General features: G+C 45.9%; 3 non-coding genes and 3 pseudogenes across 3 annotated transcripts; 5 read left to right on the top strand and 1 right to left on the bottom strand.

The window, feature by feature from the left end:
• Positions 1-3911: 3911 nt before the first annotated feature.
• Positions 3912-4013, top strand: LOC136541071 (small nucleolar RNA Z194). The gene has a single exon (XR_010780175.1). It is a non-coding gene; the product is annotated as a small nucleolar RNA Z194 (small nucleolar RNA).
• Positions 4014-4141: 128 nt separating this feature from the next.
• Positions 4142-4223, top strand: LOC136541029 (small nucleolar RNA Z195/SNORD33/SNORD32 family; annotated as a pseudogene).
• Positions 4224-4426: 203 nt separating this feature from the next.
• LOC136541033 (small nucleolar RNA Z195/SNORD33/SNORD32 family) lies at positions 4427-4507 on the top strand (annotated as a pseudogene).
• A 111-nt stretch (positions 4508-4618) lies between these two features.
• Positions 4619-4700, top strand: LOC136541034 (small nucleolar RNA Z196/R39/R59 family). Its single transcript, XR_010780143.1, has one exon. It is a non-coding gene; the product is annotated as a small nucleolar RNA Z196/R39/R59 family (small nucleolar RNA).
• Positions 4701-4758: 58 nt separating this feature from the next.
• On the top strand, positions 4759-4898 carry LOC136541086 (small nucleolar RNA F1/F2/snoR5a). The gene has a single exon (XR_010780187.1). It is a non-coding gene; the product is annotated as a small nucleolar RNA F1/F2/snoR5a (small nucleolar RNA).
• Positions 4899-10075: 5177 nt separating this feature from the next.
• Positions 10076-14054, bottom strand: LOC136536279 (uncharacterized; annotated as a pseudogene).
• Between the last annotated feature and the right edge of the window lie 3252 nt (positions 14055-17306).

The raw sequence follows: 17306 nt of genomic DNA on the forward strand, positions 1-17306 counted from the left end.
AGCCTATCCTGATGCTCATGTATTCTGCTCTCTTTATTTGTGTTTGTAGCTAAATGTCCAAAGTATCATCTAACTATTATTAAATATCTTATTAGATTTTTTGGCTAATCTTCCTTTTTATTGTTGGTAACAACTTCCGCTACACATGGCAACATGCATAACACTACCGATTAGTGAGTTTGGGGAAGACAAACAAAGGGTTAGGAGCCAATATTTCCTCATCTCCCTACCTTTCATTGTCCATTGTTTATCTATTGTTTTCTAAAGTTGTTTTTTTCCTTCGTTGATTCCGAGATAAGGGGATTGCAGCTGTGGACAAAGTACCAGAAGAGAGATTAGCCTCAAAATTAATGTGCCCCGACACAAAAATTATAAGATCGCTTTTGGGATGCTCTTGGACATGATGTATTCCATCTGTCTACCATTACTGTCTCAAATAAGAAAAAAATAGACTCTTCCTTTATATATATTGTTCACTGATACAAATGCTCATTGTCCTTACGAATGGCGACCTCAACTGGATACATCTTCTCTATTTTATCTTTGGATTGAAATTGTTTTTATCTCTGGATTGGCTACACAAATTCAAATTATTGTTCTCTTTTTAACTTATTGCAGCCTAGTATTATGCAGTCTGCAGCAGGCTTCATTGGGATTTCCACCCTGCTAATGCCTTTTCATGTCTCTCTTGCACCATTCAGTTAATTACTAGCTCATGGACAGGTTCATTTGTTCTTTTCTTGCAGCTATTTTCAAGGTAGGTTTCAGAACTATTGCTATGTGTGGTGGGCTAGTGATGTTTTCTCGCACAAAATTATATGTGGTTCCACTTCTCCATATAGCTACACAATCCATTTGATGGCCTAGAGAAAACTGAGTGAGGAGTAAGAATAAAAAGGTGCTTGATTTATAGGTTCGTAACTTGCTTCTTGCCTCATTTGTGATACGAATTTTCACCGTGCATAGTGTGCAAATTGCTAATTTCAGAAAATTCAGTTTTCATGTACACAGTCGGTACAACTCTGCAATTTTGTTTGAGTTCTCCAATTTTGATGTTCTTGCACAGGCGAGGGTAAGGCTTGCCACTAACACAATTTCCCATACCCGGCACAGAACGGGAGCTCTCTGCACTGGGTACGCCCTTTATGAACAAACTCCGTGTGAGATTGGATTACAGAGGTAACATGCCTTGTACTGTGATCTAGGCATTTTTTACTTGCTTTGGAAATTTTATTTTTACATAGTCATGATTGAACTGCTTTAGTATTTTTATCTTGGTGAAAATACTCTCTCTACTGCTCACCTTCTTGTATATCTACTGTAGCCCTGCAATTGCCTAAAAAAGTTATCATCATGGGCTTTACCCCAACTTTTGCAATGTATAACAGCTAAAAAAGTTATATTTCAGCTTCTCTATACTGCCTAATTCCCTGCTCCGATCTTGAAAAAAATATATAGACACGTTTAGATCTGCGATTACATTTCCAACCGACTGCCGACGCGCGCGAGGGCGCGCGTGATGGACTAGTATAAATCAATCCATATGAGGTCGTTGGGTGAATCCAGTTACAGGAGTGTACGTACTGCCTGAAAATGGTGCCAAGTGGTAGGTAAGGTTGTACGTACCTCTACAAATGCATTGTTGGATAGTCTTTCTGCCAGTCCAAGTCCATTGCTAGGCCATTATTCCAATGCTTTTCAAAAAGGCCATTACTATTCCAATGCTCCATATATAAACTTGAATGTAAACAGCCCGCATGACCAACTGATACAGAAAGCAGCAGTATGATTACTGGAATGTAGCTACTACGAAATGAAATAAGGAAAGGTTCTGAATTCATCATTTACGTGTCGTTACTACTTATCTTGTTCTGAAAAACTCTGATCACACACAATGGCCACGAGCGAGGTGACTTTCACTTCATATTGCACCAAGTGGTCTGTTTGCCCTCTTCTCTAGTATTGCATCTGGCGTGACCTTATCCACACCTTTAAGCTGTGTTGTGTGTACACATTTATAAGTTGCAGTTAACTGTAACACATGTGAACAACATAATTTTGAAGTAAAGATCTTACACCATCTGTGAGGCATGATTCTTTTTCGGATTTCTCTTTTGTCATGGCCAAAGAATCTATCATTTGAATTTTCTCCTCCTTGCCAATATACCAATATACCAATGCATTCTATTACGATTCATCGGAATGCTAACCTAATAAGAAGTGTAATGTGCCTGCTTGTAAGCTACATGGTGTGGGATGGTAGAGATGTGGGCATCTCCGGAAAAGGGATGGGCTGGCTGCTAAAGCTCAGCCCGGCAGGAGTACCTAGGACTCACGGATTCAGCTAGAGAAAGGCAACTTTTTTTTTTTGGTTGCTTTTAGCCCTTTTTTAGTTCTACTAGTTGGATGCCATGCCCGTGCGCTGTCATGGGATTCTCAAACAACATACGGGATTCTAAAAGGACAAGGCACATATATGCTAATATAGAATTATGTTTTTTAAAAAGACACATATATACGTACATGATTTAGTGTAAATTCTATAAAACATCAAGAACTATTTATAATGTTCATTTTGCATCGGCCTTGATGCCTCTAGGATATCAAAAAACCAGAATTCGTTCAGGTCATAATCATTTGTATCAGTAATTTTCATCCAGGTTTTCTCTCAAAGTTAACCGCTAGCGCAACATTATAATGGCGTAAAAATCCCTGTACTCGAGGAGAGTTGCGTGAGCAGGCGGCTGTACTTGAGGCCGGGGAGACGGTGTAGTGGAAGAGCAAGAGGTGACCGATGAAAAAGCATCGGTACACTACTGGAAACATCAAATTTGCCAAGTGTTTTTAGGTTTGCCGAGTGCATTTACTCGGGCACTCGGCAAACAATTTTTTTGCCTAGTGCTATCCTAAAAACACTCGGCAAAAAAAAACACTCGGCAAATAGGAGAGTTTGCCAAGTGTCAAACAAAAAACACTCGGCAAATAGAGGGTTTACCGAGTGTAAAAAAACACTCGGCAAAAAGGAGGTTTGCCGAGTGTAAAAAACAACACTCGGCAAAGAAAAAAACATAAAAAATAAAAATCCCACCCGCCCCTCCCCTCCCTCACGCACACACCCCTCCTCCCGCACCCGCACCCTCCCCTCCCCAGCCCCCCACACCCTCCCCTCCCCTCCTCCCGCACCCGCCCCCTCCCTCCGCCGCCGCCCCCCTCCCTCCCTCCCCTCCTCCCGCCGGTGGCCGGCCCCTCCCCTCCCTCCCCTTCTTCTTCTCCGCCGGATCTGGCCCCTCCCCTCCCTCCCCTTCTTCTTCCCCGCCGGATCCGGCCCCTCCCCTCCCCTCCTCCCTTCTTCCCCGCTGGATCCGGCCCCTCCCTTCTTCCCCGCCGGATCCCGCCCCTCCCCTCCCTCCCCTTCTTCTTCCCTGCCGGATCCCGCCCCTCCCTTCTTCCCTGGCTCCCCCCTCCCCTACCTTCTTTCCTGGCGTGGCCCCTCCCCTCCCGCTTCTCGGCGCCGCCTCCCCACCGGTGAGATCCGGCGACAGGCGTGGATGGTGGCGGCGGCGGCGGTGCTGGTGGTGCGGGCGTGGTGTCGGCGTCCCTCCTCCAGATCCGGCCGTCGGCGCCTCCCTCCTCCACACGGAAGGGCACCATGTTGGCCTCGGCGTGGTTGCCGCCAGCGGGCGAGGAGAGGCAGGACGCGGTGCCCGTCCGTCAGGTACCGCCGCCGCCCTACGCCGAGCTTCCCATGTCTGCCGAGTCAGTACTGAAATTTATACATGTTTTTTTTGGGTAGATCCATGCAATGTGTTTTTGGACTGTTGTTAGCGTTAGATCTGTTAATTTTTGGCACCTACGCAGTACTGAAATTCTAATTGGATGGTTCTGGAGTACTATTTGTCAACTCTTGAGCTGACAGATTGATGATGAAACAATTACCCCAAGCGCTTTATTCCACTGATACCAGTGATGGAAAGCTATGTTACAATAGTTTTTGTGGCTTTCAATCTGAAACTGCAAATCAAGAGTTTAGTTTTTTTTTTAATTTTGTGCTATTTTTTTCTTCCAGTCATGTCAAGATGGAAAACTTGACTAGAAGATGGCATTTGGATCTGTTGTTTAGTTTCCTTTTGGTTTAAGTAATGGGAGAAGTGATGAGAGTATATCCACACGAGATATCTGCATTCTTTATGATGACAACATCATGCATCACCATCTGATCTCTCATTGCTTTAATCTATTGCTTTTACTAGAAAATATTGGCCCCCTAGTTTAATATTGTACTCTAGCTTTTATGGTTGGTAGTTGGCAGCTGCACATCAAGCATCATTACAATCTTTTAAAAATGGTGTACTGCTATTTGTTGCTATGATATTTTGATCATGTCTATGGTTGAGGTTTATTAGAGTTGTATAAGATGAATTTTAATGGGAGAAGTGATGATATCATAACATAGGAGATATCTGCATTCATTGTGATGATCACATCATGCACTACCATCTTATCTCTCTTTAACATTTCATTTTTACTGTAAACTTTTGTCAGTTTTATAGTATCTTGTAAGTCAGCAGTAGTTCTCTAAATTCTAAATAGTTATTTGTTGGTTGTTGTATTTTTTATGTGCAATCTGTGATGCAAATTCTCATTTCCTGAATCACTGTGATTATTACAACAAAAATCACCATCTTTCGGCTGAGATTGCACCGTAAATTTAGTTTTTATTGCATTCAGAGTATGTTTTCTAGTGTAATTTGTCGTAGTCAATGCCATTTGGTATCTGACTTGCAGTCATTCTTTGTGATTGTGTGTCTCGAAACATGACAGAATACAAGGGGGGACGGATCTTGCGACACTGGTTGCTTATTTATGAGTTTCCAGTTACTATATGCCTGTTTACATGTTCTGATTGTTCTAATGATCATGACTGAAAAAACTGATGATTGTTTTTTCTTAGCTAGTTAGCTAGCTAGGTGTAATTTGTTTTCTAAATATAGTCTTTTGTTTTTTCTTAGCTAGCTAGCTAGCTAGTGTAATTTGTTTTCTGAATACAGTCTTACTATTATTATTGGAGTTCACTTGATTGACCTTTCTGCTAGTGGCATCTTGACTGGAAATTGATGTGATTTTTTTATTAGTTATAGGTAGTCTCTGGATTATTATATTTCACTTGATTGATCAAAGTTTTATTTAACTGATGGATGATTTCTGTTACGTTTCAAATTGTATGGTATTGGAATGTATATCTGACATGATTGCATTTGTATGCAGATGCCAAGCGTCTCATCGGCAGGAGGTTCTTTGATGCCTCTGTCCAGAGCGATATCAAGCTGTGGCCCTTCAAGGTCATTTCTGGGCCTGGTGAGAAGCCAATGATTGTTGTCTAGCACAAGGGTGAGGAGAAGCAGTTTGCAGCTGAAGAGATCTCACAGAGGCAGGCCACTAAGGATGCTGGGGTGATTGCTGGCCTCAATGTGCTGCGTATCATCAACGAGCCAACTGCTGCCGCTATTGCCTATGGTCTTGACAAGAAGGCTACCAGTGCTGGCGAAATGAACGTCCTCATCTTTGACCTTAGAGGTGGTACCTTCGATGTCTCCCTCCTCACCATTGAGGAAGGTATCTTTGAGGTCAAGGCCACAGCTGGTGACACCCTCACACCCATATGGGTGGTGAGGACTTTGACAACAGGATGGTCAACCACTTCGTCCAGGAGTTCAAGAGGAAGAACAAGAAGGATATCACTGGCAACCCGAGGGCTCTCAAAGGCTGAGGACTGCTTGTGAGAGGGCGAAGAGGACTGAAATATGCTGAAAAAAAATTATTTTTTTCTTTGGAAAATATGTTTGTCGAGTGTAATTTTCAAAAACACTCGGCAAACAATAATAGTATGCTGAGAAAAAAAGTTATTATTTTTTCTTTGAAAAATAGGTTTGCCGAGTGTAATTTCCAAAAACACTCGCAAACAATAATCCTTTGCTGAGTATATTTTGAAAAAACACTCAGCAAAGCATTTTTTTTTGTCGAGTGTCAAATTTGACACTCGGCAAACCATTTGTCGAGTGTGCGATAAAAAATACTCGGTAAATAGCTGTTTGCCGACACTGTAGATGTCGTGTGCTGTTTGCCGAGTGTTACACCCGACAAAGTTTTTACCAAGTGTTTTTTAGTCTTTACCAAGTGTCTGTGGCACACGGTAAAGTCACTGTTTCGGGTAGTGGCAGCGTCCTGCCCGACCCGGGTGGTGTGGCCCGTGTGGGCGGCCGGCCGCGTCGCTTCAATGGCCAATGCCGATCTCCGCAGTTGTGCGGGCGAGGGCGCCGCCACCACCACGCATGCCAACCGTGTCGGAGCAGAGCGCAGGTGCTCCGCTCTCTGGGCGGCAAGGGTTGTCCAGGAAGGCAGGAACTAGCCTCGCACTCCCGCATCATGAACAATAGCAAATATGGCAGGGGCGGAGGAAGTTCTGAAGCTAGAAAGTTCAGTTGTCGTTGTCTGACGGAGCCAATCAAGAACGGGTGCTGCGGCTACTGGCTAGATTGCTTTGTACAAAGTAAATATATGGTTCTGATCTATAAAACTGAGGAACTACAACTATGGATAGGCTTCGAAGCAGCAAGTGTCGAGGTGGACAAATTTTTTGAAAAATGGATGTAATAAAGATACGATATAGGCATATGGCCATACAAAGAAGAACCGCACACATCTGAAGAAAAACTATCCAAACAGCCACCCTGTCTATAGAATAGAAGAATAGAAAATCACAAGAGGAGCCTGTACTTTCCAAGTTGCTTTGGTGCATACAACCCCGGGGGTTCATTGCTTTGGTCGTGGGTAAAACCGATTCAACTGTTACTATTTGTTGTTTTGTAACCGGAAAACTTCAGAAGCAAAACTTGGGAAATATATGCAGGAGATAATTTTAATAGCAGGTAAAATCGCGAATAAGTGGATAAACACAGCAGATAAAAAGGTCCAGATAAACCGAAGGCAGGATCTGAAAAGAAGAACAAAAGGGGAAAACCAGTAGAATGAGGAAAGGAAAGGACTGAAGGATAAAAGAAGAGGAATTAAGCATTTAAAAAAAAAAGGGAAGTAACAAAAGGAAACAAGAGGATGTCAGCTTGTCGGATGCAGTCTTTTGATTCAGTTGCCAAATTTAAACCCAGCGCACTGACCAATTCTTGTTAGAAATAGCAAGGTTCAACTGAGACGAGATTAATGCTAAATGGGTGTTTCAGTCTTTGAACAGAACAATCATTAAAGTAGGCATCAGAGATACAACTGAGAGTATTCGAGAACGCAATAACACTGTTTGAACAGAACTGAGAGTTTCTTGCCATATTCTGAAGATGCATTCTTTGCTAAGTTTACAGGAAGACGTTTCGGGCTTTTAGACTATCGTTAGACTAATCATTAATAGTGTGCAATAACAAGGACTTAATGTTGATTTAAACCTGACAAACTGTGCTGGACATTAAATTGTATCTGTCTATATATTCCCGGCTGCATAAGAAGTCATAGCACGTACCTTTATTTGGCTCAGTGGTAATAGCTTTACACCAATCATATGCAGAACTCCTATACAGTTGGTAACAGGCTGCCCAAACTGTTATGTCAGCCTAGGCTAAATGTGGTACAAATAAATTAGGAGTGGATTTATATGTTTTACATAAGTGATCTTAAACTCAGAGCATTTTGTCGGATACTTACCAAATCACATGATCACGGTACTCATTAATCTGGATATGAGATTGCACATAGTAGTGGACCTGACATTTTCTGCAGAACAAATTCGAAGTAGACCATTGGACTATCCATTACAAAAAATTATGAACTATGAATTAGACCATTGCACTATCCATTACAAAAGTTGACGACAGCACAAGAATTACTAAATCTATAAAATTCACAGGAATTTCTATACAATGTATAGGTCAACCAAACTCAAAATGAATAAAAAAACAATGAAGAAGCATTCCAGAGTTAAGCTCTTCACCTGTCCATTCAGTCTGAATGCATGGTAAATCCTTTTTCACCTCTTACTTGCTATCTGATTGGATGCACCTAAACATAATAGAGAAGCAGTCAATAGGATTTAGACTATGTACGTATAACAATAATAAAAGAGAAGAATGTAGATCACAAGACGCGATAATGGGACACCTGGCATGTACATAGTATTTGGCCTTAAGGCCAAAAAAAAAAACAATCTAGTTAGTAAGTGAATAGCCAACACAACTGCTCGAATCAAAGTTGGCATTGGTTCACAGCCATGCTGTAGCACGTCAAATTAAGAGAAATGAATCTGATTTAGGCATTCAGAACTAATGCTAAAATGATACATGTTTTGTGCCTCATATAGTCCACATTAAACTACCTAATGTATTGTGGAGTCCTAAGCCAAGCTAATAATATAAGGAGAGGTAGAGGAAGACCAAAATTGATATGGGGGAGGCAATAAAAAGAGATTTGAAAGCTTGTGATATACCTAGAGATCTATGTTTGAATATGAGTACTTGGAAAGCAGCTATTGAAGTGCCTGAACTGTGACTTGGGGCTCTTGGTGCGTTTCAACTCTAGCCTACACCAACTTATTTGGGACTGAAAGGCCATGTTGTTGTTGTTGTATCAGTTTGCTTTTTTCCCCTTTAATTTCAAATGACAAAAATTGCAGATATGGCAAGTACCGGATAGTCCATAAAGTCTCAGTCCGCTTTTTAACCTATATTTTTGTAATCAAGTTGCAGGTATAGAAACTCAGTGACCGTTTATAAGCTCTGAACCTGCACAAAGGTCTAGTAACCAATAGTACGTGCAGAAATCTTCAAAATAGAGTCATATATGTTCTGCCAACTCCTAGAATTTATAGTCAGTATATATGGTTAGGTCACACAGATGTAGCAAAAAGATGGTGGTAGCAGAAGTGAATTTGTACGTGGAGTCCAAATCCAAAGACAGAGATGTAGCAAAAAGAACAGAAGGTGAAGCAAAATTGAGCAAGAGCATTTCCCTCCCATTATCCTTCAAGAAAACAATAAAAGAAAAAGAGGACAGGAATAAGAGGAGGAGGCAAAGAGAAGTCTAAGGATGTAGGTCACATTGCTCAATGCCTCAGGTAGCAAATGGTCAGACCACGTGCACCACCAAACCATGCGGCCCGCCTACATAGCCTAGGTAGCACATGCCGGTACAGATTTTTTTTTTACCTTTGTAATAGAAAAATATTTCTTCTATGTGTAGAAGCAAATAAAATATGTATTGCAACCAAAAAAAAATAAAATAAAATATGTATAACTTCTAGAACTCTAAATGAACTGAATTGATAGTATAGGTCACCCAGTATAAGCAGAAAGCATCTCAAATTATTCTAACTTATTTTCATTATGCACCTATGTTTTTTTAATTTTAAGGGCCTAGATTGTAAAATGGGAAAGTCCAAATAAAGGTCTCTACACAACATTATAAACTAAACATCTTGAGGTAAGTGGCAAAACTAATTACAAATGACCTTATCAGAAGTGTTTATGTTTTATGCACAGAAAGGAATAAAATAAAGTTCAACAAGAAAGAAACTAATTACAAATGAGTCCACAAAGCAAAGTGCCTGAAGAACCAGTGAAGAGGCTAGGAACATGTCATTTTTTTATCAGAATTTCAAAAGAAAAGGGATTTTGTTCAGTTTCCACCAGAGTCATCACATTTATACCCAGAGATATATACTAATTAGTAGACCTGTAAAAGCCCACATTACATCAACGGTGCGAGAATGCAGCACATAGATAAATATTTGTAAACAACAATCACCCTATTCGTTTGGGCTTGTTTGGCTGATAAATCATGGCTGAAAGTACTGTTGGTTGATTTGTTGTGAGAGAAAAATACTATTCGTTGGCTGAAAAAGTACGGCTTATAAGTCAAACAAGCCCAAACAAACAGGGCGAATAGCAGCTTAATATTACATGGTACTGTCAAAGTTATAGCATAACGGAAGGAATGGTAATGTTTGTCAAAATAGCCCAGAATCTCATATATCCTTGTCATGCAGCGTAACAGGTAGCCAATTTCACCGGTTGTCAGTTTACGCCTGGAAAATGGGGCATGAGTAGAAGAGCGCGTTAAATGAATGATTATAACAATTGAATCTGTACAATTGGACATAAAGCACAATGGCATTACTCCGTACCATCAAAGCAATAAACTGTTTTAGGATCACAACTAGTTTTGACCATTAATATAAAACATTTTCGCAGATTTGAAACATGCTACTGGACTTAAGTGCTGTTTCTTGCTCATTCCCATCGTTTATGGGCACACATCATCGAAATAAGTGCCTGTTAGTGGATGTATTTAGAAAAAAGTATTTCTTCCGTTCCAAATTATAAGTCGCTTTGATTTTTTTAGTACATTGAATTTACTACGTATCTAGACATATGTTATGTTTGGATACATAGCAAATTGGATGTAACAAAAAAAAAAGTCAAAGTGACTTATAATTTGGAACGGAGATAGTATAAATTAATCTGTAAATATTTTAGTATCCTTTTCTCCAACAACATACAGACTCGTTGTCAGTCATTATGCAAACAGCTATGCGTATCTGAAGTTCTAATACTTAAAGCTAAAATGATACAGGTATCAATAAATCACAACAAACAAAGAAAAGCACACAAATAGTATGTGAATTGCAACGTATAGCAACAAAAGAAAAGCTATCCTAGACCAGGGGAAAGGAACAGTTCCTCTATTGTTGCATTGTAAGCTTGGAATTCAGAATTTAAACTTTCTTTTACCAAACTTGGTATAGGAAACAAAGGATGAAGAACTTGCCCTTCATTTTTAATCCACGGACAATCTTCTATATCCCTTCTGAATACTATCCCCCTGCTCCTGTAAGCACATAATGCAAAAAAAAAAAAAAAAAAAAAAAAACAGCTATAGACCCAAAGTACAAGACTGATGGTAGCGGGAAAGGGTGTAGAAAGGAAATGAACCAAAATACACCTAGCCACATACCACGGATTACGAATGTAGCAGCTGAAGACCTACAGGACGAGGGGACTAGGTCCTGGTGTGCATGGCCAAAGAGGCTGCAATTATCGACTGCCGTTGACAAGCTGTCACTACCGAGGTGGTATTGCACAATCCTGCTGCCAGTGAAGTAGACAACATTGTCACCCTTGACGGTATGCAGTATCTCGGAGGAAACACTTATGTTCCTCTCTTCCATGGTATTGCCTCCGAGGCTTTTTATTGGGACAAACCTTTGCAGAACAAGGTCTGCTAGTTTGTAAACGAAGATTTGCGTCCAAGATAAATCAAGCACCAGGATCTCTGAAGCACACTCTACTAGGCCTAAGACTATCTCCAACAACCTACTCATAATAATACCTAAACCCAAAATGCGTGATTCACCTTACTTTAGCGTAAAAAAATAGCCTCCAACAGGATAGACATACCAAGGACGTAAAATGCGTGCGAGGTGAGGCGCAGCCCAAATATACGTTGCATGCTCCGGCCAATGGGTCACGCACTGTCGGCCGATTGTTGGTGCTCTGCAGTTCGTGTGAGAAGGAGAGTGCGTGTGGGGCCGCGCTTGCATGCATCTGGGCGCCGCTCGTACGCTCCGTTTGCTCATGTCCATTCGTTGCTGAGAGAAAGGGAGACCAGACCTGTGGGGACCACGCCCTGTATGCACCGCTGAGAGTGAGAGTCAGTGCGTCTTCTTTTGCGTTTCCTATTGGAAAACAACAAAAATAGGTACGTGACATTTTTCCACGGCGCGACGCATTCTAGCCAATGAGTCTCCTATTTGGGTCAATATTGTTGGAGATAGTCTAAATGATTGGGGAGCTTGTCTTTAGGGAATGTGGTGATCACCTCTAGCGGTGGCAGCTGTTGGCCCCTAGATCTTCGGCACGGCTGTGCCGAGCGCTTACCGTCGTCGCCGACCGGTCACTGTGGCTAGAGGTAGAAAAAGAGAGGGAGAACAGAGCGCGCACACACAGCATAAGCACCAGCGCTGGCCGGAGCTCTGCAGAGGAGATGGCAAAACTGAACTCGCTCGCTATACTGAGTTACAGTGAGAAGCTATAAATACAACTCTACCCATCTAATCCTAGTACACAGACATGTCAGGCTGCCATGCTGCTATAGTGACTAGATGTGCTAGCAGGGCTGACTTTGGCGCCTGCCCCTGCTGTGGTTATAGTGCGATAGGGGAGCCTTTCGACGCCTGCCCCTATCGCACGTACAGAGGAGAGCATCAGATTACTTAATAGCAGCGCCCAACCTTCGCTCGCCCCATCCTGCTGCACAGGTGGGTCGATCCGGAGAACCTGGTGTACATCTTCTTCTCCGAGGGGAGTGTGCAGCACGTATAGCCTGCCTTGGAATGACAATGAAAACCTCATTTCGTGTTCCCAGCTCGACATAATCCATTGCTGGTCCAGGGGGTAGCAAAGGTCGCACGCCCTACCCTAGGAAGTGCAAGCATGATGGTCATGGCTCCGTCGTCATCGAAGGAAACGGAAGCGGAGACGACTTTTGCAAGCTGCTTGATCCTGTACTGAGGAGGACAGTCTTGGAGCTACGGGCCCAGGTGTGGGGGGAGCGTCCCTAGGGGTGGAAGCTCGGCGACGTCACCGGTGAAAGGGTGGAGGAGGCGGACGCCGCCGCCATGGTCCGGGTCCGGGTCCCGCAGCAGTAGTAGGAGGCCATCGATTGAGTCGACGGCCCAGTAGCTGTCGCCGAGGAGCGGGACCCGGGCGCGGACCAGGTTACTCGTGTCGAGGTGGAGGAACCAGACGCACCCACCCAGGTCTAGGTGGCCGGGTTAGATGCGGTGGCCCTCGGGAAACATCATCCAGCGCTGCGGGTGGAAGCGCCGGTCGGCCAGGCCACGACTGCGCGGGTAGTCGACGTCGGAACGCTAGCTGGTGCAGACAGCCCGCAAGCGGACGTTGTCCAGCAGGTCGCCGTAGGCCAGCACGCGCCACGCCACCGCGTGGATCGGATCTTCGGGCAGCAACACCCAGCAGCGAGGCCCGATGTCCCAAGTGTGGCGACGGTGCTTTTGCGTGCTGGTGGCTCCCACCGCCGCCGGAGGTTACGACATCTTACTTAAGTTCATCGATCCGATCCTGGCCCCCGTGTGATCGCCGATCCGATCCACCAAGACGGCAATCGGGATAGAAAGAGTGTTAGATAATCTACTGCTACCTTGTGTGAACACAACAAGGCAAGACGGCGCCGAAAGCCCCCTGCTATGGTATTGTAGCCGCTGCAGGTGCAGGCGCCGCACGGCTCACCTGCAGCACTGTAGGCACATGTAGAGGCCAGCGCAGAGTCAGCCCTGTATGTTATCTAGTCACTGTTGCAGTAGGGCAACTGTACTAGGACTAGATGGATAGAGTTGTATAAATAGACTACCACGACAACTCAGTAAAGAGAGTTCAGATTTATCATCTCACAGATAGGGCTTCGGCCAACGCTGATGTCTTGTATTATGTGTGTATGCTCTGTTCTCCCTTCTTCTTCTAGCTCCAGCCATAGTGTGTGGGGACGAACAACGCTTGTTCATGGTCGGCACGGCTAGTAGGTGCTCGTCAATACTAGCGGGTGCTTGGTAAGACTGGTGAGTGGTTCACTCACCTGAGCCGGTGATCCTATGGGCCAACACGTGGTATCAGAGCCAGACAAGCGTCGTCGCCAGACTAACCTCTGGCGATGACGGACTGTTCAGAGATGGGTGACAGCAGTGACACTGCTGTGGCTCCCTAGCCATGACCGGATGTCATTGTTCGCACGGTGTGGGAGGTCAGCGACACCAGTTGGCCGACGCTGACTCGCACCAACTATGGAGAGTGGTCGGTGACCATAAAGGTCAAGCTCAGAGCCCGATGGCTCTGGAATGCTGTTGACAAGGGCACCGACAATGAGGAGGATGACATGTCAGCGTTGGAGGCTATCCTCACTGATGTACCAATGGAGTACAGGGAGCCATTGGGGGCAAAGAGCTTGGCTAAGGAGGCGTGGGAGGCTATTGCGGCGATGCACATCGGTTTTGACCACACAAAGAAGGTGATGGCCCAGCTTCTAAAGTAGGAGTACGCCAACCTCAAGTTAAAGGATGGTGAAATAGTGGAGGACTTCTCCCTCTACCTATAGATGCTCATCAGCAAGCTGAAGAGCCATGGTGTCACCATCGACAAAGAGGAGGCGGTCTCCAAGTACCTCCACTCCGTGCCAGCAAAGTACATCCAGATCACTCTCTCCAAAGAGACAATGCTGGACTTGTCCTCCCTCACCATTGAGGATGTGATAGGTCGTCCGCGGGCGGTGGACGAGCACCTAAAGCAGGCGACAGCAATGAAGGACAGCGAGAAACTCCTACTGATGAAAGAGGAGTGGGCTGCTCGAAGGAGCTCCAGAAAGGCAGCCTCCTCTAGCCGTGGTGGCGATGGCAAGCACCCCGGCAGGGCTTCTTCGAAGAAGAAGAAGTAGGTCGACCCCAACGCCTATTGGCATTGTGGGAAGATGGGCCATTGGGCATAGGAGTGCCCAAATCGCAAGCAGGAGAAGAAGGCTCAGGCTCACCTAGCACAAGCCAATGATGAGGATGAGGCCACTATCCTGATGGTGATGTTCTGTGCATTGCACGACGTCGAGGCCGAGGAGAGGGAAGAGGCGATGATGGTGGAAGGACCTAGGAAGGCCCTGAAGACCATCAACCTCAACGAACAACATGCCCAAGTCCACCTCGGACATGTGGGCGCTGAAGAGGAGCAGCGGTGATATATGGACTCTGGTGCCAGCAACCACATGATGGGCTCTAAGACATCCTTCTCTAAGCTCGACGATGATGTTACCAGTACGGTGAAGTTTGGTGATGGCTCAAGGGTGGCTATCTAAGGGCGCGACACCATCATCTTCAGGTACTAGAATGGGGAGCACCGCGCGCTAACGAATGTATACTACATCCCGCAGTTACATTCCAGCATCATCAGCATTAGTTAGCTGGATGAGCACGGTAGCGAGGTACTGATCAAGGACGGAGTCTTTAGGATCAGGGACCAGGAGTAGCAACTTCTTGCCAAGGTGAAGACGTCCCTGAACCGATTGTACCTGCTCGACCTGAAGGTAGAGCAACCGGTGTGCCTAGCGGCAAGGCACTCCGAGGAACCATGGATGTGGCATGCCTGGTTTTGACATCTCAGCTTCGACATGCTTGGTCAGCTGGAAAAGATGGTCCAAGGGCTACCCCACATCAAGCACGAAGGCGAGCTATGTGACAGCTACGTGGTCGAGAAGTAGAGGAGGCTACCTTACCAAAGGCGGCCAAGTATCGCGCGAAGGATGCTCTCGAGCTCGTCCACAGTGACCTCTGTGGGCCGATCATGCCTGCTACAAATGGTGGTAGGTGGTACTTCCTCCTGCTCGTGGATGATTGCAGTTGCTACATGTGGCTGCAACTCCTGATGAGCAAGGACGAAGCGGCGACGACGATCAAGAAGTTCAAGATGCGCGCGGAGGCTGAGAGCGGCAAGAAGCTCCACGTGCTGAGGACTGATCGTGGTGGTGAATTCACTTCGGTGGAGTTTGCTGCATACTACATGGATCAAGGTGTGGAGCGACACCACACCGCGTCGTACTCGCCACAATAGAATGGCGTGGTGGAGCGACGAAACTAGACAGTGGCCGGCATGGCCCGATCCAAGATGAAGGCCAAAGGCATGCCTACAAGGTTCTGGGGAGAGGCGATGACCACGGCAGTGTTCATCCTTAACCGCGCTCCGACCATGGCCCTAACGGGCAAGACACTGTTTGAAGCTTGGTATGGGCACAAGCCGAGCGTGTCCTTCCTTCGGACATTCGGCTGCATCGGCCACGTCAGGAAGACGAAGCCGAACCTCACCAAGCTGGAGGATAGGAGCACACTAATGGTGTTCCTAGGCTACGTGGAGGGTACCAAGGCGTACCGGCTCTACGACCCACGTAGAGACAAGGTGCTTGTCTCGCACGACGTCGTGTTCGATGAGGAGGTGGCTTGAGTCCAAGCATAGGGGAAGCTGGCAGCTTCACCAGCACCTTCGTCGTCGAGCACCTGGTCATCCACGGTGGTGGAGATGCTGGGGAAGAGGTGTCGAGCACTCCAGGAGGAGCACCGAGCACTCCAGCGGTAGAACTGAGCACTCCTGGGGTAGTGTCGAGCACTTCGGGAGGGATACCGAGCACTCCGAGAGGAGTGCCGAGCACTCCTGGAGGGATGTCGAGCACGCCAGGAGTGGTGCCAGAAGGTTCTGCAGTAGTGGCGACCACTCCAGGATGGGTGCCGAGCACTCCCATGGCGGAGCCAATACGTCTTACAGTGGTTCCAACCACTCTAAGACTGAGGCTAGACACTCCTATAGTGTGGCCGAACACTGCAGGAGTTATGACAAGAAGTCCAGAAGTAGTGCCGAACACTGAACCTGGGGTGCCAAGCACTTCAGGTAATGTACCAAGCACTCCAGCGGAACAAGGAGCTCCATCAACGCTGATCGAGTTCGCCTCACCTCCAAGTGACATCACTGAGTTCGTGGATGCCTTCCATGAAGGTAAGGAGGTGCGGTTCCGTAGGCTGGATGACATCATCGGTGGCACAGGACCCTCAGGACTGGCTGGTCGGCTGCTCAATGACACAGAGCTACTGCTAGTCAGTATAGAGGAACCACCCATGTTCGCGCTGGCTGAGCGGGACGGAAACTAGCGACGGGGGATGCTGGAAGAGATGAAGGTGATCGAGGAAAATAAGACTTGGTAGCTCATCGATCCACCTCTAGGATGTCGTCCGTTCAGCCTGAAGTGGGTACACAAGGTCAAGCGGGACAAGCTTGGCGCCATTGTCAAGCACAAGGCGCGCCTTGTCGTCCGAGGCTTTATTTAGCATGAGGGCATAGACTTCGAGGATGTCTTTACGCTAGTAGTGCGCATGGAGTCAGTCCGTTTGCTACTTGCTTTGGCAGCAGCAAAGGACTGGCGCGTCCATCACTTGGACATTAAATTGGCCTTCCTCAATGGCGAGCTAGCGGAGACAGTCTTCGTCAGGCAATCTCCAGGTTTCGCCGTCAAGGGAAAGGAGCACAGGGTGCTCTGACTGCGCAAGATGCTCTACGGGCTATGGTAGGCCCCGAGCATGGAACACCAAGCTTGACGCCACACTAGGCGAGCTTGGGTTTCAAAGGTGCGCAACCGAACATGCGCTCTACACGCGGCGATGGGGAAGGAGGAGCTCGTCGTTGATGTGTATGTGGATGACTTAATCGTCACCG

The sequence above is a fragment of the Miscanthus floridulus genome, chromosome 2, assembly GCF_019320115.1.
Source record: "Miscanthus floridulus cultivar M001 chromosome 2, ASM1932011v1, whole genome shotgun sequence".
Classification (NCBI taxonomy): Eukaryota; Viridiplantae; Streptophyta; class Magnoliopsida; order Poales; family Poaceae; genus Miscanthus; species Miscanthus floridulus.